Source organism: Octopus sinensis, linkage group LG25 (genome assembly GCF_006345805.1).
Source record: "Octopus sinensis linkage group LG25, ASM634580v1, whole genome shotgun sequence".
In the NCBI taxonomy this organism is placed as follows: Eukaryota; Metazoa; Mollusca; class Cephalopoda; order Octopoda; family Octopodidae; genus Octopus; species Octopus sinensis.
In genome coordinates this window covers 14,085,401-14,107,723 of record NC_043021.1, presented here as the reverse complement: position 1 = coordinate 14,107,723, position 22,323 = coordinate 14,085,401, and the positions used below count along the sequence as shown (strand labels likewise).

The following is a 22,323-nucleotide window of genomic DNA, read 5'->3' as shown; positions in this document are numbered from 1 at the left end:
ACACACATATATGCAGGCCTGGATTAACCATTAAACATGATTTAAACTCTCAATGGAAAGAGATAACATGAAGGTTTACATTTGTTTTTCTTTTTGTTTGGTGCCAAATTTTCTGCAATACAAAGGATAAATTACAAGTTAGATATTAAACGAATAAAACTTGTTGAAAATTTGCATATTTTTCATGATGACCAATTAGTAAATAAATAACTTATTTATCTTACACACCATTAAAGCAGCAAGCTGGTAGTGTCACTGGCCTGCTGGACAGGGTGATGACCAGCATTTGTTCCAGCTCTTTACATTCTGAGTTCATACGCTGCCAAGGTTAACTTTGCCTTTCATACTTGATAAAATAAGTACCAGTTCAGTTCTGGGGTCGATATAATTGACTTATCCCCTTCCCCACAACTGTGGGCCTTGTGCCAAAATTTGAAACCATTATATCATTATTATTATTATTATTATTATTATTATTATTGAGTGAGAGAGCAGTGCATGCCTTCAAAGTGACACGGTGGTACAAATATATGAAGTCCAATATACCCATCCTGACTACCTGTCTGATAAGGGTACATCAGGTGAATTATTCAAAGCCCAAAGAATTCCTCTTAATTATTATTATTATTATTATTTGATGAAAACTCACAGCTAATTTTGCTGGGTATGATGGAAAGTGTCAGCTGTCCATAGCCAGCAAACTAAGGCAACGTTTGTTTACTGGTCATGCTTCGAGAACCCTGCAAAGAATTCTTGCAGTTCCAAGCAATGCTGATTTTTGTAGGTGTTCTAGCTGTACATTTGTATCAATCTTTCTGAGCCATGTCAATCGTTGAAAAAAGCTGTAAAAACCTTGCCAAATCTGACCTCGCCCGTGCTTGTGCCATGCAAAAAGCACTCAGTCCACTCTGCTGGGTGGTTAGGAAGGGCATCCAGCTGTAAAAATCCTGCCAGAACAGTCACAGAAGTCTGGTGCAGGCTTCTGCCTGGCTGGCTTTTCCCTTAAAATTGCTGGCCCTGTGCCAAAATTTGAAACCTATATTGTATACTTTTACATAGTATTAATTAAAATAAATGCAATTAATGCAAAAATATAAAAAAAAAAACTAATTATATTTAGTAAAGCTGTGAGGCATAGCTGAAAAAATGTATTGAAGTAAACAAACCTGTTTTGATTTTTCTTCACAATCAGCACCTATTGTCTTAAAAGTTTTGTTATTTAGGAAATGGGTGGAAAAGTCAAGTGGTCATCATTGTTTGGCTGAGTTTAGTGTAGCAGTTGCACTTGTCTCAACCCAGTACATATATAAGAATGTATATATTTAGAAACCATCAGATTAGATTACATCTCCTGATGTTCCCCATAAACTTGCTAGCGTCCGGCAGGCAAAGCTTTCACCTAGTAGCACTTGCATCTGCAGGTTGTTTGCAAAAAAATACACACACACACATACACATATGCCTGCACACACACATACATATATAGACACATACGCATATAAATACGCACATGCACACACACATACACATATATATACACATATACATACAAACACATGGATATATAGAAATATATATGTGTATATGCATATACACACACATATATATATATATATATATATATATATATACACACATTATCATTATTATTATCATCATCATTATCAAGAAGGCAATGAGCGGGCAGATTTGTTAGCATGTTAGGCAAAATGCTTAGTGGCATTTCATCTGTCTTCGTGTTCTGAGTTCAAATTCCACCAAGGTTGACTTTCCCTTTCATCCTTATGAGGTGGATAAAATAAATCGACTTACACCCTTCCCTAAAATTGCTGGCCTTGTGTCAAAGTTTGATAAGTGCTAATGCGTAAAACTCTTGGCCCTTGAGTCACTCTGTTGCTTCTACTAAATGTTAATAATATTAATATATCTACACTCATGTTTTGAGTTCTGTATTCTGTATTTGTTTTACCAAATTTATATATATATATATACTAGCAGTATCGCCCGGCGTTGCTCGGGTTGTAAGGGAAATAACTATATAAGCATTTTTAGAGAGTTATAGCCAAAAAATAGCAAAATAATGCATTAAAAATTGAAAAAAAATTAAGGTAAATATTTTTTTTAATCGTTGACACATCGTAGATATTTTTAGAGAGTTACTTCCCTTATATAAAAGCGAAAAAATGCATTAAAATGGAAAAATATGATGGTAAATTTTTTTTAAATCGTAGACTCATCGTAGACGCGCGCTAATACCCAGAAGGGCTCGATATGAATCACGACTATAAGATACCCGCTTTTGGTTAAACTGCACCGCAAAATGTGGAGTAGTTAGGAATCTAAATCGTAGGAGACAGACACACAACTTCACTCTTATATAAGATGCTTTTTTTTTTTCAGTCATAGAGTTAGATTTATGAAGGTCTTCAGTAGAAAATCCTTCTAATTCTGACTCACTGCTTGATATAATGAAATTCGTATCCATTTTTTGTCAGAATTACAAATTTTGAAAACACAATAGGAACAAATTTCGGAAAAAAAATCTCCCATAATTCACGGAATTAAAATTACACTTCGATTTTTGTACAAAACTGTAGTTGAAGTGTTTACAAAGTATAATACGTGTTTTCACGAATGTACTAAAGAGATTTGCTCTGATATTCTCATTTAAATATGAATAGGTAAATTCGGGCGGTTTGGTAACAAAAGGGTTAAACGGATGCATACATTTATTAATCTCTTATTATAATAACTATATATGTGTCGTCTGTTTATACATAAACACTGTTTCATACTGCAATTATATATACATATCTATATATAATATTATATAATAAAATATATACAGAGTAAAATAAAAACCAATTTACCTTTTCTGTATTGTTATAGCAATTCCACCGTCCGTGTGTCTTTGCAAATGTGTTGGAATGATAAGTGAGTTGTGTTTTGGCGCCTTTTTTACTAATAACAAACACACACGTGTTTGTATGTAGTTGTTTGAAACGTTTGTGTTTGCCACTCTCATATATGTATGTGTATGCGTGTGTGTGAGGAATGACACACACACACTCACGCACGCACACATGTACATCAATGCTTTCGGAGTGATATGTTAAAATATTGAGTTTTCTCGAATTTTGTCTTAATTGGTGGTAAAATTGAAAGAAATTTTTTATGGCATCACCCACTGAAGTACTCTGAAAAATCATGGGTACACTCTAATTGAAGAAATTGTGTGAAGAGTAAATTGTTATGTATTTATTTGTTTCTGTTTGCTGTGTTTTTTTATTTTTTGAGTAGTGGTTTAAATACTTTCAGTTTAGTCTTCCTCAAATCACTCTGTTGCTATTTACTTTCATTTTATTCGTTGCACACTGTGTGTGTGCGTGTGGTGTAAACCACATTAAGAAAAGCATTTGACATACACACCAGAATGTGAGTTTTCTGTAAATTTTGTTTAATTGGAGTTTAAATTTTAAAAACTGGACCTGGCATGACCCGATGCATTCTACTCTTAAAAATGCTAGGTAAATTGTAATTGAAGAAATCCTATATTGTAGATTTTTATAAGTTACAAAGGGAGGCAGATAAAATCTGCCTTTTATAATAAGAGATATATACTAGCAGTATCGCCCGGCGTTGCTCGGGTTGTAAGGGAAATAACTATATAAGCAATTTTAGAGAGTTATAGCCAAAAAATAGCAAAATAATGCATTAAAAATTGAAAAAAAATTAAGGTAAATTTTTTTTTTAAATCATTGACACATCGTAGATATTTTTAGAGAGTTACTTCCCTTATATAAAAGCGAAAAAATGCATTAAAATGGAAAAATATGATGGTAAATTTTTTTAAATCGTAGACTCATCGTAGACGCGCGCTAATACCCAGAAGGGCTCGATATGAATCACGACTATAAGATACCCGCTTTTGGTTAAACTGCACCGCAAAATGTGGGAGTAGTTAGGAATCTAAATCGTAGGAGACAGACACACAACTTCACTCTTATATAAAGATGCTTTTTTTTTTCAGTCATAGAGTTAGATTTATGAAGGTCGTTGCACACTGTGTGTGTGCGTTTGCGTGTGCTGTAAACCAGACTAAGAAAAGCATTTGACATACACACCAGAATGTGAGTTTTCTGTAAATTTTGCTTAATTGGAGTTTAAATTTTAAAAACTGGACCTGGCAAAACCCGATGCATTCTACTCTTAAAAATGCTAGGTAAATTGTAATTGAAGAAATCCTATATTGTAGATTTCTATAACTGACAAAGGGAGGCAGATAAAATCTGCCTTTTATAATAAGAGATACACATATGATGATGATGATGATACACATATACATATATATATTCTTTTATTCTTTTATTTGCTTCAGTCATTTGACTGTGGCCATGCTGGAACACTGCCTTAATGGGTTGTAGTCGAAGAAATCAACCCCACAATTTATTCTTGTAAGCCTAATACTTATTCTATCAGTCTTTTTTGCTGAACCACAAAGCTATGGGGCCATAAGCACAGACATACACAAAAATATATATATATATATATATATATATATATATATATATTATATTTTATGAAATTTGATTTAGTATTTCTAAATTGAATTTTTCCCTGTAAGTTTGGAATAATATTCCCTCATATTATTATTATATATATATATATATATATATTCACCAAGCTGGACCACTAAAATCTACAAGTTTTTTTCATTCTCTTTCAGTTTATTTTCCCTTATTCCTTTCTATTGAAGAGCGTATGCTCAAAACATAAAAGACTTTTTCATTTTTCTCGAGCATCAAATTAATACACTTGCTTGTTGTTCATACACTTGTCTTCGTCTTTTGTTTTTCTATAAATTCCCACTAAATATATATAAGAGGTTTATTACCTTTACTTGATACTATATATATATATATATATATATCAATACACATGATGGGCTTCTTTCAATTTTCATCTACCAAATCTACTCACAAGGATTTGGTCGAAGCTATAGTAGAAGATACCTGCCCAAGGTGCCACGCAGTGGGACTGAACCAGGAACCATGTGGTTGGGAAGTAAGCTGCTTACCACACAGCCATGCCTACACCTATATATATATAAAATTAATAAATAAAAAAAAAAAACGAAGAAAAAAATCAAGGACGTGAGGACATGGTACATGCAAAGTATTAACAGATGCTCAGGGAAGTAGAGAAAGTTAGTTTTATGTTTCGAGCAAAGCTCTTCTTCAGAAACAGGAGACAGATGTAAGTCCAACTGAAAAGGAAGACTGAGGGAAAAAATTGCCAACAATCCACTGTGTACAATTATATGTATGACTGCTACTGTACGTGTTAGAGCTCCAGGTAGATTATTATCCAGTAAGCTTCAAGCATAGATTGTGTTTTATGAGTACAGGCAAAGCTGTGTGGTAAGAGGTTTGCATCCCAAGCACATGGTTTTGAGTTCAATCCCAATGTGTGACACTTTGGGCAAGTATTTTCTGCTCTAGTCCTGAGACAACTAAAGCCATGAGAGTGGATTTCATAGCTGGAAACTGAAAAAGGCATGCTGAGTGTGGATCTATGTCTAAGTATATATATGTGTGTGTGTTTATATATGTGTGTGTATGTTTGTGTGTACCCTTTGTCTAGATGTAACTTGATGTTGGTAAAAGAGCATCATTGCTATACAAGTGAGATTGTTCCTTTCCAGTCTTTTGCAAAGTGTATATCTTCCCATGGGGAAATATGCCTGGGAACCGGTGAGGGTTGGTGACAGACAAGGTTTGGAAGAGCTTCATCATCATCATCATCATCATCGTTTAGTGTCCGCTTTCCACGCTGGCATGGGTTGGACGGTTCAACTGGGGTCAGGGAAGCCAGAAGGCTGCACCAGGCCCAGTCTGATCTGGCAATGTTTCTACGGTTGGATGCCCTTCCTAACGCCAACCACTCCATGAGTGTAGTGGGTGCTTTTTACGTGCCACCGGCACAGGTGCCAGACGAGGCTGGCAAACGGCCATGATCGGATGGTGCTTTTACGTGCCAAGAAAATCTGCCAAATTTCATCTGACCCAAGCAGGAATGGAAAAGAAGGCATTAAATGATGATGATATTCCTTAAACCATTTTTACTTGTAGGTGTGTGAGTGTATGTAGATGTAAGAGTGTGTGTGTCTTATGTGAATGCACGTGCACGTGAGAGCATGCATGTGAGTGTCATTGTGTGTGTGTTTGTGTTATGTGAATGCATGGACACGTGAGAGCGTGTATGTGTGTGTGTGTATGTGAATGAGTTTGCAAGTGTGTTTGAATGTGTGAGAGTGTATGTGTGTGTGTGTCAGTGTCACAGTCTATGATGAAATGGAGCTAGACACACACACACATACGCATACAACACAAACATGCAACTCACATACATGCATACAAAATATGAAATTACACAACACTCAGACATAACACACACACACACACATACACAGTCACATAATTTCATGCACATACTATACACATGACAACTAGCACATTACACACACATACAATCACAAGAAAATACATACACAGTCATACACATGTCACGCAATCATACACAAACTCAAAATCACATACATGCACATGCACACATATGCACACACGCAAAAGAGTCAGCTGACTCAAAGACTCCCCCACCACTACCATCACCACCATTCCTTCTTTTCTCTTCTCTAATCTCATTGGACAGCTACTGACTGCTGTGTGATTTCCTCAATCGAACATCCTCCCTCTGCAAACAATCAATATTAACATTAGATAAGGAATCGGTAGAAATGGAAGCCACCAGCAGCATTTTGCGTCTCTGTGTTGTTGGCAAATGGTAACACAAATATATCTGAAGCAGTGGAATAAATATGTTTTATTCTCTGAGAAAGAAAAGAAGTTTCAATGATTTGAGGAGCAGAATGTTGAGTCAGGAAGTGAAGGAGAGAGAGAGAGAGAGAGAGAGAGAGAGAGAGAGAGAGAGAGAGAGAGAAACAGATAGACAAAGACAGACAGACAGAGAGTTTGACAGACAGACAGACAGACAAATTATTTTGCCATCTGGTAATGAAGGAGAAATTAATTAGCACATTTCTTTCTTTACTCTCCCTTTTTCTGACAAAGAGTTCCCTCTGAAATACTAAGATTCTCTTCTTACACTTGGTATAAAATTTGTTCCAATGATGATCATCATCACTTCCACCACTACCGCTACAAAAATCACTGCCGCCACCACCACCATCATCATTTGGTGTTCACTTCTCCATGCTTGCTTGCATAGGTCAGTCAGAATTTGTTGAAGCAGATTTCCTATGCTCCGGTGCCCTTCCGGTCACCAACCCTCGCTTCTTCCCAAGCAAGGTTAATATTTTCCTCATGGCCTGACATGTTTTCCCACAGAAGGCTGGAAAATGAACAACCTCACCTGTATGACAGTGATGCTCATTTACAACCATGATGTGATGTCAAGACAAGAGTAGACACAAACACACTCACTACTATAGCCTCAATCAATACCTTTTGAGTGAACTTGGTAGAAAGAAACTGGGCAAAAGCTTGTTATGTGTATGTGTACACACACACACATATATATATGTGACACCATCATAGGTGCTTTTTAAGTGACACTAATACCAGTACTTTTTAGGAGCCATGTAAAAAGCACTAGTGTTGATGCTACTTAAAAACCACCTGAGATGGTACCACATAAAAAGTACTTAGTACACTTTGTGGAGTGATTGCCATTAGGCAGGGCATTCAGATGTAAAAACCAAGCCAAAACAGACTATGGAACCTGGTGTGACCCCTCGACTTACCAGTTACTGTCAAGCTATCCAGCCTATGCCAGTATAGAAAATGAATGTTAACCCTTTCATTATTGTATTTATTTTGAGATGCTCTCTGATTCTTTCAATTACTTTAAATATAACAAAGAATTTAGTAAAATAACTTCGTTATCATTAAGCTAGTGTTAGGAACATAAATTGTGACTAAGGTTTGGTGGAGGATTTTAATTCAAAACTTATGAAAACAAGACATTTGTACTCAGAGTCAGAGCCAGTTTCAGCCAAGTTGGTATCAAATGGGTTAAATGATGATGATGGTGACATATATATACCAGTCAAAAGTTTTTTTGTATTTCAAGTTTTAACTAAGAGTCCAAACAAATTACATATGACACAATCATCTATTCATCAAAATATGTCCCAACATATTCTGTCATCTGTTGCCATGTTTGTACCAGAAGCTCAATTTTACATTCACACCGTTAGGCTGGTTTACAGGCAAAAAGCTCCCTGCACTTGTTTTTAATCTCATCCTCATTGTTGAACTTCCGTCTGTGCAGGAAATGAGCCATGGTTCAGGAAAGGTAGTAGCCTCATGGTGCAAAGTCTGGACAGTAGGCAGGGTGAGACAGCACTTCCACCGCATGAAGTTTGTGTTTGGTTACACCGGTAGTGTGTACTATAGCATTGCCATGCTGTAGGAGTGTGTGTCTTTTCGATTAACCAGTGCCAGGTGTTGGGCTTTCAAAGCATCATACACTCACTGCAGTTGCTGAGCATAAAGGTTAGTATTGTGACCGAGGAGTGGCAAGCCAGGAGGCTGCACCAGGCTCCAGTTTGATCTGGCAAGGTTTCTACAGCTGGATGCCCTTCCTAATGCCAACCACTCCGAGAGTGTAGTGGGTGCTTTTTACAATGTCACCAGCACGGAGCCAGTCAAGTGGCACAGGCATCCATTGTGAAAATCATGCTGCTGCTTTCCTTTGATGATAACAGGCATTTGGTTTCTGTGGTGAATGGGACAGAAACAAATGAAGGACAGATATGTATCTTTTTAGTTAAATCCTTTTTTTTTCACTTATTTCAGTTGCTGAAACATAACCATGTTGGAGCACTGCCTTGAAGTGTTTGGTTGAACAAATTGACCCTAAGGTTTATTTTTTAAGCCTGATATACTTAACCTAAATGTTTCTTTTGCCAAACTGCTAGGTTACAGGGATATAAACAAACCAACATTGATATATACATATACATATATATATTAATGACTCATTAATAATGGGGTTCCATACAGTTTCTACCTCCAAAATTCACTCACAGGATATTGGTCAGCTTGTAGCTATATTTGAAAACATTTGTCCAAGTCACCGTACAGAGGGACTGAACCTGAAATTATGTAGTTTCAAAATGAGTTTCTTAACCACATAATCATATCGGCACCTCCTCATCAATTTCTTTTCTAGTCCCACTTGTAAAAGAAGGTGACAATGGAAGGGGAGGTGCTGTCCTCCAGTAAATTTAACAAATAATAGGTCAGAGTGAAAGGAGCTTACTCCCAGCATGCATCTGTAGGCTGGAGAATAACAAATGGGAGAAGGTATTTATCCTTGGTAGTCAGAGTACCACAGGATCTATAGGGTTCCTTGACTGGATCTAGAGGATGGTCTACCTCCTATATGAACCTTCTAGAAATGTTACAGACTCTGTCTACTTTCACTTCCATATTATTTTTCCTCACACTTTCACTTTCATTCTAACTTCCCCAACACCATACATTTTGTATCCTCCCCATGTAATGTCCCTTCAAGTCTTACCCTTGTGGAAAATAACAGAAATCAGTGTCATTATCAATATATATAATATGCTACGTGTCTGGGTTAAGATTAGGATTAGGGTGAGGAACACTTGAAATTACAGACTGAAAACTCAGAAGACCAAAGTATGTTAGTGCCTCCTCATGTTTACACAAGAAACAATGTCCTTCTGCAATGAATCATACATGTATACTATTTTGGGAATGATAAGTATAATTTTCTTATTTTTCTGTTATTTTGGCATTTCTATTTACTTCCTGATCCTCTAATTATCAACCTTCATTGAGCAACTTTTCCAACAATAACTCTATGAATAATGACAGCTTGAGTACTCTTGTTATTATTATTATAAGGCAATTAGCTGGCAGAATTATTTAAATGTCAAGCAAAATGCTTAACAGTATTTCTTCTAGACCTTTATGTTCTAAGTTCGAATTCCACCAAGGCCAACTTTGCCTTTCATTTTTCTAGGGTCGATAAAATATGTACCAGTTGAGCCCTGGGGTTGATGTAATTAGCATTTCTCCTCTCCAATAGCTGGCCTTGTGCCAAAATTTGAAATCCTTATTGTTATTATTATTATTATTAATATTAAGGCGGTGAGCTGGCAGAAATGTTAGCACACTGAGCAAAATGCTTAGTGGTATTTCGTCTGTCTTTACATTCTGAGTTCAAATTCTGTCGAGGTTGACTTTACCTTTCATCCATTCTGGGTCGATAAATTAAGTCCCAGTTGCATACTGGGGTCGATCTAATTGACTGCCCCCCCTCCACCAAAATTTCGAGCCTTGTGCCTAGAGTAGAAAAGATTATTATTATTATAAAGCAACGAGATGGTAGAATCGTTAACATGCCACGCAAAATGGTAAGTGGCATTTTGTTCCTCTTCGAGTTCTGAGTTCAAGTTTCACCAAGGCTGACTTTGCCTTTCATGCTCTCAAGGTTGATAAAATAAGTACCAGTTGAGTACTGGGGTCAATGCAATCAACTTATCCCCTCCCCCAAAACTGCTGGCTTTGTGCCAAAAAATTTGAAACCATTATTATTGTTGTTGTTGTTGTTGTTATTATTATTATTATTATTATGAGGTAGCAAGCTGGCAGAATTGTTAGTACACCAGGCAAAATGCTTAGCAGTATTTCGTCCATCTTCATGTTCTGAGTTCAAATTCCACCAAGGTCAACTTTGCCTTTCATCCTTTCAGGTCAATAAATTAAGTACCAGTGACACACTGAGGTCAATGTGATCGACTTGTCCTCTCCCCTCAAATTTCAACCCTTGTAACTACAGTAGGAAGGATTATTATTATTATTATTATCATTATTATTATTATTATTATTATGATAGGCGCAGGAGTGGCTGTGTGGTAAGTAGCTTGCTTACCAACCACATGGTTCTGGGTTCAGTCCCACTGTGTGACACCTTGGGCAAGTATCTTCTACTATAGCCTCGGGCCGACCAAAGCCTTGTGAGTGGATTTGGTAGATGGAGACTGAAAGAAGCCCATCGTATATATGTATATATATATGTGTATGTGTTTGCGTCTGTGTTTGTCCACCCAACATCGCTTGACAACCGATGCTGGTGTATTTATGTCCCTGTAACTTAGAGGTTCGGCAACATAGATCGATAGAATAAGTACTAGGCTTACAGAGAATAAGTCCTGGGGTCGATTTGCTCAACTAAAGGCGGTGCTCCAGCATGGCTGCAGTCAAATGACTGAAACAAGTAAAAGAGTAGAAGATTAAGGTGGTGAGCTGGCAGAATCATGAGCATGCTGGGGAAAATGTTTAACGGCATTTTGTCCCTCTTAACATTCTGAGTTCAAATTCTGCAGTGGTCAACTTTGCCTTTCATCCTTTCAGGGTCAATAAACTATGTACGAGCTGAACACTGGGGTAAATGTAATCGAATTAGCCCATCATCATCATTTAACGTCTGTTTTCCATGCTGGCATGGGTTGGACGGTTTGACTGATCTCCTTCCCCAAAATTGCTGGCTGTGTGTCAAAATTTGAAATCATCATCATTACCACCACCACCACCAAATAACAAGTCAGGGTATGTGTTCTTTGTAAATATTAATTTAATTTTCCAAATGCTTGTCAGCTTTCTCGGTTGTAAAACTCCAAGATATATTTGCATGTACTAACACTCACACACACACACACACACACACACATACAGATAAATTTACCCCCATTTTTTCACACTCACAATGCTCACATGTGCACACACACACACACACATGCACATCCACCACACTCACACTAATTCACAAACACACGTAACTCACACACATACCCCATGACAACAAACACACACTCACACACCACCCATATTCATGCGCTTACAAACATACCCTCCACACAACACACTCACACACAAGACGCACACACTTGCCCCACCTACACACAAACAGACACACACAAAGACACACACACACACACACATTATTATGTTTCTAAACAATCACCACAACTTGATAGGACAGCCACGCTTCTGTGAATGTTGCTGATAAGAAAAAAACAAGCACCAGAGGCTTTGAAAACAACTTGTCGATTGTCAAACGCATAATTGAGCAGACAACTAATACCTGGCGGTAGCGATGGTGGTGATGACAGTGGTGATGGTGGCAGTGGTGAAGGTGGTGGTGGTGGCGGCAGAAGAGAAACTAATGGGGAATAAGAGCAGAATCAAGTGACGTGACCATGGCTTCTAAAGGTTGTAATCAACTCGAGAAATAAATGAGGTTGTGAGCATAATTAACGAATAGATTGGTAAACATCGCTGATAAATATGGGGTTGAATTTGAAACTGACACTCCATGAAATGCTGCTCTACATGTAATCATTTCCTATTTATTTCACAGACAACTAACAGTATATATATACACTACACCATACGACATTACACATCACATCATACATACATACACACGTCCAGACTTTTCATACGCACCACATACTCTCATACACACACCCTTATGTTGGGACGAAGTCATTTGACCCTGTTATCTCCCCTATTTTCGCTCTTGCGTCTCACGTTTGATCTCTGACTTCTGGCCAGAATCAGATCGCCATGTTGAATCGCTAGCTTCTGCACGCATTTTTTTCTCTCCTTGTTTCTCTCCGTGTTTCTTTTCTGTGTATCTTTCTGTTAAAGAGCGTAGGCTCGAAACGTAAAAGACTTTTTTTATTTATATTCCTGAGCGCCATACTAATACAATTGTTTGTTTGTACTCCACCTGCCTTCGTCTTTTGTTTATTTTCATAAAGCTTCTCATTATATATATATATATATATATATATATATATATATATACAGGCTGGGTGAAAAGTAAGTAGGCATTAAAAATTGGTTATAAAATCCATATTCCTTTTACAAATTTATTGAAACAAATGATACATGTTCTTTATTACATGGGAAAATGAAAGTAAATCTTCATACTTCAACATAAGCACTGGTGGTATCAACCAGTTTCCTCAAACGGCTAGGGATGGAATGAACAACCTTCTGATGGACGTTGTCTGGGTTGTCATTGAGAACCTCCTGAATCCATGTTTCCAAGTCCTCCAGTGTGTGAGGTTTTGTGTAATCCCTCTTTTGTATAATCCCACAGGTAAAGATCTCATGCAGAGAGATCTGGACTTCTTGGAGGCCATTCATGAGGTCCGCATCATCCCATCAGGTTTTAGCTCCTGCTGCACGTAATGGGGTTTCCACTTTTCAATTCTTTATGCAACACTGAACATATTGTATGTCTTGCTCGTCCACTTTCACGAGCAGCTTGATGTGTTGAATTTTTGCGGGCTGCGATTAAACATTTCTTGCAAAGTTGCCACATTCTCCGCTGATCGGGATGTGGTTGGACAGCCACTTGTTCTTGCATCGTTCACAGAGTCCGTGGTCATGCTTTGCACGACAACCTTTTATTGCCTCTGTTGCATGCTTACCTTATCATGCACACCACCATCTCTGAACCAAAAATAATGGCATTCCACATTTTATAGCATGCTGCTATCTTAGCTCACTCTGGAACAGTCAAGCAACTGGCCATCTGGGAACTAAGAAATAAGACAATAAGAAATCCCCATCAGTGTTGTCTGTTTAAAAAATGTTTTTGTCATAACTTCAATGATACTAAAAATTCTATAAGCAATTTCTAATGCTTAGTTACTTTCTACCAATCCTGTTTATATATATATATATATATATATATATATATATAAAGTTAATCCAAACATGAAAACACAAAGAGAAAACACAACACTGCGAGGACGTGGAACAAATATAGTATTATTGGACGCTTAGGAAGGAAGGTAGGAAGGAGGGTTTAACGCTTCGAGTGGACCTCTTCGTCAGAAACATAGGAAAAGGAAAGATTCAGAGAAGGGAAGACGGAGATATATATACATACATATACATATATCATCATCATCAACATCATTTAATGTCTGCCTTCCATGCTTGCATGGGTGGGACCGCTAGCATGACATATATATATATACATATGTATATGGAAACAATTGGGCCGGTGGATTTCCAAGATATAGCCCCCCCCCTCCATGTTTAACAGTTGGCAGAAGGCAGTCTGGGTCAAATGCTTCTTTTGGCTGTCTCCACACGTATACTTGGTTGGTGGTCGGAAATAAGGTAAAGGATGACTCATCCGAGAAAATAACATTCTTCCACTACTCTAGGGACCAATTCTGTAGGATTTTACTCCACTCTAAACGCTTCGAAACGTTTGTTTTTGAAAGTAGTGGTTTTCTGATTGAAGCTCCCCTGTGAAATCTGGCTTTGTGCAGCTCCCAGGTGAACAGTTTTTGCAGAAACTGGTTTCTCAAGGTGGTCATTAAGCTCTGCAGTAATTTTGGGAGCTGTACTTTTATGATCCTTTCTAACAATTTGCGTAAGAGACTGATGGTCCCTATCTGAAAGTTTTGGTTTTCTTCTGGTGTTTTGTTTCAATGAGGAGGTTTTTTTCTTCTTTCTCAAAGGCTGTCATTACTTTTGAAACAGTACTTCTTGGTACACCAAACATTTCAGCTGTTTTTGTTACGCTAGTGCCTGCCATACGAGCACCAACAATTTGAAAGTCTGATAGATCTGTCATTTCAATGAACTTTAATTACTTTTTTCAGAAAAGAAACAGCAATTTAGCAAAACACTAATAATATATCAAAAAACATAAAAATAAACAAGCTTTTGACGGTTTTATAGATATTTCAAAATCATGATGTTAGGTGTTTCCATTATTTTGTTCAACCCCTGTATATATATGGGTGTGTATATATATGTACTTATATGATGGGCTTCCACACAGTTTCCATCTCCCAAATTCACTCACGGAACATTAGCTGCTCCAGGGCATAGTGGAAAACAACATTTGCCCAAAATGCTGCACAGTGAGAACAAACCAGCAACCATGAGGCTGGAAAGCTAGCTCCTTAGCTATACAGCTATGCTTGTGCCTATTTTCCCAATACACATATATGTATGTATGTGTAGACAGATATGTGTGTGTGTGTGTAGGTATGGCTGAGTGGTTTAGACGTTTGCTTCACAACCATGGGGTCCCAGATTCAATCCCACTGCAAGACATCTTGGGCGAATGTCGTTTTACCATAGCCTCGTGTCAAACTAGGCCTGCCTTTTGGTTATATCCAGACAGACGGAAACAAGTGTTAGGAGGATCCTGTTAAATAGACTGTAGAAGCCTTTCATTCAAAAGTGCAGTCCCTTCACAAAGGGTCATGCTAATTCTATTCAAGAACTATGTTAAGAGTACACACATCTGAGGAATACACAAACACACTGCATACTAACTCAGTGACTAGGTCATTCAGTTGATTGAACATAGAGATGTTCATATGTCGAAAATGACGAGAGTGTCTATCATAGACAGGGAGAATTGATGCTTTCATAGAAACACTGGACAATTCCTATTGACAATTGACAATTCCCATTACGATGAAACTGTGCAGTCCAGTGTTCCGGCTTTGCTTCATTCATGCAACAGTTATCTACCCTGTCAGTATACATAAATGTGCTTCAACACAACTATAAGTGGTTTAACTCTTACTTCTAGCAACATATGTGCTTGTAGCATATACAATCACAATTAGTGACGACTAAATTTTGCCCATGCAGTTTATATTGTGCCCAGCTGCTGACATTAATTTTATTTTATAGTCACAGAAGTCTGGCCGGCTCCTGTCAAACCATACAACCCATGTCAGCATGGAAGGTGGACATTAAATGATGATGTCTATATATATGTATATACACACACACACACACACACACACACACACATACACACACACACAAGCATATGGTAAGAAGCTTGCTTCCCAATCACATGGATTTGGTAGACAGAAACTGAAAGTCCATAATATGTATATATATGTGTGTGTGTGTGTGTGTTTCAATCAAACTGTCTAACCCATGTCAGTATGGAAGGCGAACACTAAATGATGGTGATGGTGATGTTGAGAATTTTTCGATTTTCCACTACGTTTTGCCATATTCTAGTCAAAAACAGAAGGAGGTGACAGTAACTGGGTTCATCAAAATTGGATATTGCTTGGGGTGAAGAAGGGTTCTTGAAAGGAACCTCAATATTTAATCCTAAATCTCTGGTCAATGTGTCTCTGAAAGTTAAAACACTCTGGAAGGAAGCAAAGAAAGAAAGAAAGAAAGAAAAAGAAAAGAAATAAAGAAAGGTGGGAAGAGAGAAAGAGAGTGTACATTTGTATGTACGTGTACATGTGTGTATATGTATGTGTGCGTGAGTATATGAACACTTAGGCATGTGTGTGTATGTGTGTTTGTGTACATTTATGCATATGTGTGTGTGTACATGTGTATGTGTGTGTGTGTGTGTGTGTGTGTATGTGAGTATGTGTGTGTCCCAATTGGCGTTTGTGCAATAATGTTCTAGAATTATCTCTCCACACAACACCAGCCTTATCAGTTATGTAACATTTATTGATGATGTCTGAAATATTGTTTCTGTATAATGGCAGCTCTGCATATGTGTGTGTGTGTGTGTGTGTGTGTGTGTGTTTCTATGTTATCTTTGTGTGTGTGTGTGTGTGTGTGTGTGTGTGTGTCTTTATGTGCGCTTTTGTGTATGTGTGTTTATTATTGTGCGTGTGCATGCGAATCCTTGTGCATGCATCTGTGTGAGTGCATCTTTGAACGTGTGTGCCTCTGTCTGCACGTATGTATGCGTGTGTGTGTGTGTGTGTGTGTGTGTGTGTGAGAGTGTATATCTTTGTGTACATGTCTGTGTATGTATGTGTATCTTTCAGTGCACGCATGTGTGTGTGTGTGTGTGTATGTGTGTGTGTGTGCATAAATTTATGCACACATCTGTGTATCTATCTGCATGCACACCTGTATGTCTATATGCATATGTATCTTTATGCGCACATCTGTCTTTGCATGCACATCTGTGTGTTTCTCTGTGTGTGTGTGTGTGTGTGCATGTCTATCTTTGTGTATGTGTTTCTGTATGCATGTACCATGTGTGTTTACACATCTTTGTGTGTGTGTGTGTGTGTGTGTGTGTATGTGTGTGTGTGTGTGTGTGTGTGTTTGTCATAGTGAACATGTATGGTTGGGTGCGGTTGCGGATGATGCCACCAAAGGAGACATATCTGATTGGTTAAAGAATCTTTCTGGCTTTCTATCCGGGACAGCGTTTCTCTTCCTCCTCTCTTTCTTTCTTTCTTTCTTTCCTTCGGCTTTCTTTCTTCTTTCTTTGCCACCTCATCTCTGTTTTCTTCTCCTTATTCTCGCATACTTGCACTTTCGCTTATTCTTCTCTTCCGGCTCCTCCTCTTCAGCATCAACTGCCATTTCTTCTTTCTCTTCATCTTTTTTTTTTTTATTCTTTGTCTGCCTGAACCAACACATGCATACATCACCCCTCTCTGTCTGTCTGTCTGTCTGTCTCTCTCTCTCTCTCTCTCACACACACACACACAGAGTCTCTCAGTCCCAGTCCCAATCACACTCACCCAAACGCAGTTCTAGATACACAGAACAAAACACTATCATAAATGTTCCTTTACTCATATATACATAGAACACACACACACACACATAAGTGGCACTCTGTCGGTTACAATGATGAGGGTTCCAGTTGATCCAATCAACGGAACGGCCTGCTCATGAAGTTAACGTACACATACACACACATATATGTAAAAAAAAAATATATATATACATACACACACACACATTCATATATATACACATACACACATGTAAGAGGCTTTCTACAGTTTTTATCTACCAAAATTTACTCACAAGGCTTTAGTTGGCTGGAGGCTACAGCAGAAGACACTTGTCAGGCTCTGGGACTGAACCTGGAACTACATGGCTGGGCATCAAGCATCTAACTGCACAGCCATACCTGCATCTATCTATCTGTCTGTCTGTCTGTCTATCTATCTATCTATCTATCTGTGCGTGTGTATGTGTTTGTGCAAGCTATAGTCATATGTATACTTGTTGATGTGTATGAAAGAGCCAGTTTGTAGGTGTGTGTTTATATATATATATACATGTATGTATATACAGGTGAATTAGCATTGAGCATGCTTTCTTTTATTTGTAAAACAAAATCATATATACATTTATATATACATACATGCACAGACATACACACACACACAGCATACATAGATAGAGAGTGAGACAAAACCTTGGACCAATACGCATATTTAATAAGGAATGCTTTTTGGTCAGCTGATTACCATGTGATCTATGGGTAGAGACATATACAGATATACACATATACATACATGGATGTGTTATATATATATATATGTGTGTGTGTGTGTATCGTTATATATGCATGTGCACACACACACACACACACACATAAAACAAATGATAAAGATGGAAAATGAAATATAAGAGAAACTTTATTGTTCACAATTCCATTTTCCATCTCTATCATTTGTTATATACTCAATGAACACTGAGGAATTCCTCAGGTAGATTCAGTGACAACTGCATAAATACCACGGATGATGTCAGGTAGCCATGCCTCATCGGATCGGTGAACTACTAGGAACATACCCAATACTTGAATATTTTCTTACACACACACACATGTATAGAGAGAGAAGGTGGGGGGGGGGCTAATTATGCAGATAAACAAATTAGATACATTATATATATTAAATATAATAGTTTGTGTATAAAATACAAAATATGTATATATGTCATCATCATCATCATCATTAGTTAGCATCCGCTTTCCATGCTAGCATGGGTTGGACGGTTCAACTGGGGTCTGGGAAGCCAGGAGGCTGCACCAGGCCCAGTCTGATCTGGCAATGCTTCTACGGCTGGATGCCCTTCCTAATGCCAACCACTCCATGAGTGTAGTGGGTGCTTTTTTACATGCCAGACAGGACTGGCAAACGGCCAAGGTCGGATGGTGCTTTTTACGTGCCACCAGCACGGGGGCCAGGCGAGGCTGGCAACGGCCACGATCAGATTGTGCCTTTTACGTGCCACTGGCACGGGGGCCAGGCGGTATGTGCAATTTGTTTACCTGCATAACTGCCTCTATACTCACTCAACTTGATCCCTCTTATAGCCTTTCTTTACTTTATGCAATGAATCCCCTGTAAGCACATCGGAGTCTAAGTTTGAATCTTTTGAGCACTACTAAGTGTTGTCTATACAGCAAATCTCTGTGGTAAGTAGCTTGCTTCCCAACCACATGCTTCCAGGTTCAGTCCCACTGTGTGGCACCTTAGGCAAGAGTCTTCTACTATAGCCTTGGGCCGACCGAAGCCTTGTGAGTGGATATGGTAGATGGAAACTGAAAGAAGCCCATCGTATATATGTGTCTGAGTTTGTTTCCCCACCATCACTTGACAACCGGTGTTGGTGTGTTTATGTCCCTGTAATTTAGCTGTTCATCAAAAGTAACAAATAGAATGAGTATTAGACTTACAATTTCTTCGACTAAAGGCAGATGACTGAAACAAATAAGAGAATATATAGATAAACACACATACACACACACACACACACATACACACACACACACACACAACACACACACACACATTTAAATATGTCTTAGGTTTCTGTCTACCAAATCCACTCACAAGGCTTTCATCGGCCTGAAAGCTATGATAGAAGATATTGGGTCACCCCATAAATAATGCAGTTTTTCCAATTGCATAAAATAAAAGTCAGAGGGGTACAAGATAAACTATCTCCATCAATTTGCTGTAAAAGCAGGAGATTTTACCTTGTACTTATTCTTAGTGCAAGTTTTGAAAAGTGCAGTTCTGTTATTTTTTCAAAGCTATAATGGAAGTGACAAAGGAGCATATTCGGCATATTTTGCTTAATGAGTTCAAGAAAGGCAACAATGCAATGGAAAGTATGAGGAATATTAATGCAGTATATGGAGATCGGACTATAAGTGTAAGACAATGTCAATGGTGGTTCCAGAAATTCCAAGCTGGAAACTACAGCCTAGAAGATGAACCTCATCCTGGAAGATCTGTAGAGCTCGGCAAGGATGTCTTGCAAACCCTGGTGAAACAAAATCCCATCATAACTGTTGTGGAATCAGCTGAGAAGCTTAGATTGGGTCATTCAACCATTCATTGACACCTGCGCTAGAAGAAAAATGACCATCTTTGGTTTCAAGACAAAAGGTGTTCTTCCATCAGGATAATGCTCGGCCACATACAGCGAGTATGACATTCCAAAGGAGGCTGGAGCAGTTTGAATGGGAAACAATGCCCACCCGCCATATTTGCCAGACATTGCCCTATCTGATTATCATTTATTCCACTGTCTTCAAAATCGTTTGGACAGAAAAAATAGGAATTCTGCAGACGAGGTCAGAAGAGTACTGGAGGAGTATTTTTCTTCACAGACAAGTGAATTTTGGAAGAGTGGCCTTGCAAGTCTACCAGATAGATGGAAGAGCATTGTAGAAAATGAAGGAGAGTACATTTTAGATTTTAAAAAAACTTTATCATAATTTTGAAAAATAAAAGAAGTATAAAAAAAACCCCGCATTATTTATTGGATAACCCAATACTTTCCCAGAGTCATGTTGGGAAGCAGACTATTTACCAAACACCCATACACACACACAATGATAATTACATATACAAAACAAATGTAAAACAAATACATCAATGACCTTTGACATATGCACACATTATCTGTAGTGTTTGTGTTTGCTTTTACTAAGTCAGCTGACATTTTCACAATGGTGGGCATCATCAGCGAAAAGAAGAAGAATCTCTGCTCCCTCATAGGTTTTATATCTGTCGCAATCTCAGGGGCCCATTAAGCTGACCTTCTTCCAGTTTCCGTGGTGTGTAATTGACCAAGAGTACATACAATGCTCACCCCTAAAGAGTACATCAATCACTTGCACAGTTAGTCTCCAGCTGTTGCTGGTACCCATTTTAAGCTGATTCAACTGGAGTAGTGTGAAGTGAAATGTTTTGCTCAAGAACATAGCAAAATACTTCATCAGAGAATTGAAACTACAATCTTACAATCATTAGGTGCAGGTATGGCTGTGAGTAAGAAGGCAGCAAGCTGGCAGAAACGTTGGCACACCAGGCGAAATGCTTGGCAGTATTTCGTCTGCCGCTACGTTCTCAGTTCAAATTCCGCCGAGGTCGACTTTGTCTTTCATCCTTTCGGTGTCGATAAATTAAGTACCAGTTACACACTGGGGTCAATGTAATCAACTTAATCCCTTTGTCTGTTCTTGTTTGTCCCTTCTATGTTTAGCCCCTTGTGGGCAATAAAGAAATAAGAAGCTTGCTTCCCAACCACATGATTCCAGATTCAGTCCCACTTGGGCAAGTGTCTTATACTATAGTCTCAGGCTGACCAAAGCCTTGTAAGTGGATTTGATAGACAGAAACAGAAAGAAGCCTGTTGCATATATATATATATATATATGTGTGTGTGTGTGTGTGTGTGTGTGTGTGTATACATACATACATACATATGTGTGTATGTATGTGTCTGTGTTTGTTCCCCTATCATCACTTGACAACTGATGTTGGTGTGTTTACGTCCCTGTAACTTAGCGGTTCAGCAAAAAGACCAAAAGAATAAGCACTTGTCTTACAAGGAATAAGTCCTGGGATTGATTTCTTCGGCTAAAACCCTTCAAGGCAATACTCCAGCATGGCCACAGTCAAATGTCTGAAACAAGTAAAAGAATTAGTCCAACACGCTAACAGCTTCTGTGAGAGCCTGCATCTGTACTCCCATAGACATCTCAATTTTGTCCACAAGCCTGAAAGCGAATGCTGAGTTACTATTAGAATATTCTTGGTGAGTCAAAGGAAGTAGTAATTTTGGACATTGAGTTTTGCAGAGAAATTTAGAGGATTTTGAAAACTGATCATTAGGTCAAAGTTTCATGTTATTGGATGAATGAGCCACACCAAAAAGTTTAAACTGCTTAAGTGCAGTGATTGTACTACGTGACAGCAAGAATTACAGTTGTGCATTATGCCCAAGTATTAGCTTACATGATGGTATCAATGATAACTGCACCATAAGTCAAAGCTGTGTTAATCTAGTGATCATATCATGGGATAGTATGAACAAGAGTTTCTTAGAATAGTTAAAAATCACAGAAATAGTGTATTATTAGCTGTTCTGTGAGTGACAATAAAATATA

At 38.1% G+C, this 22,323-nt stretch overlaps 1 protein-coding gene and 1 long non-coding RNA gene across 5 annotated transcripts in view; both read left to right on the top strand.

Annotated features, from left to right (window-relative positions):
• Positions 1–22,323, top strand: part of LOC115224234 (glutathione hydrolase 1 proenzyme-like) — a 165,201-nt gene that overhangs the window by 76,209 nt on the left and 66,669 nt on the right. The gene's annotated exons all lie outside the window — the stretch shown is intronic.
• On the top strand, positions 1,652–20,593 carry LOC118767958. The gene is made up of 3 exons (XR_005003874.1): positions 1,652–1,762; positions 10,785–10,810; positions 20,583–20,593. It is a non-coding gene; the product is annotated as an uncharacterized LOC118767958 (long non-coding RNA).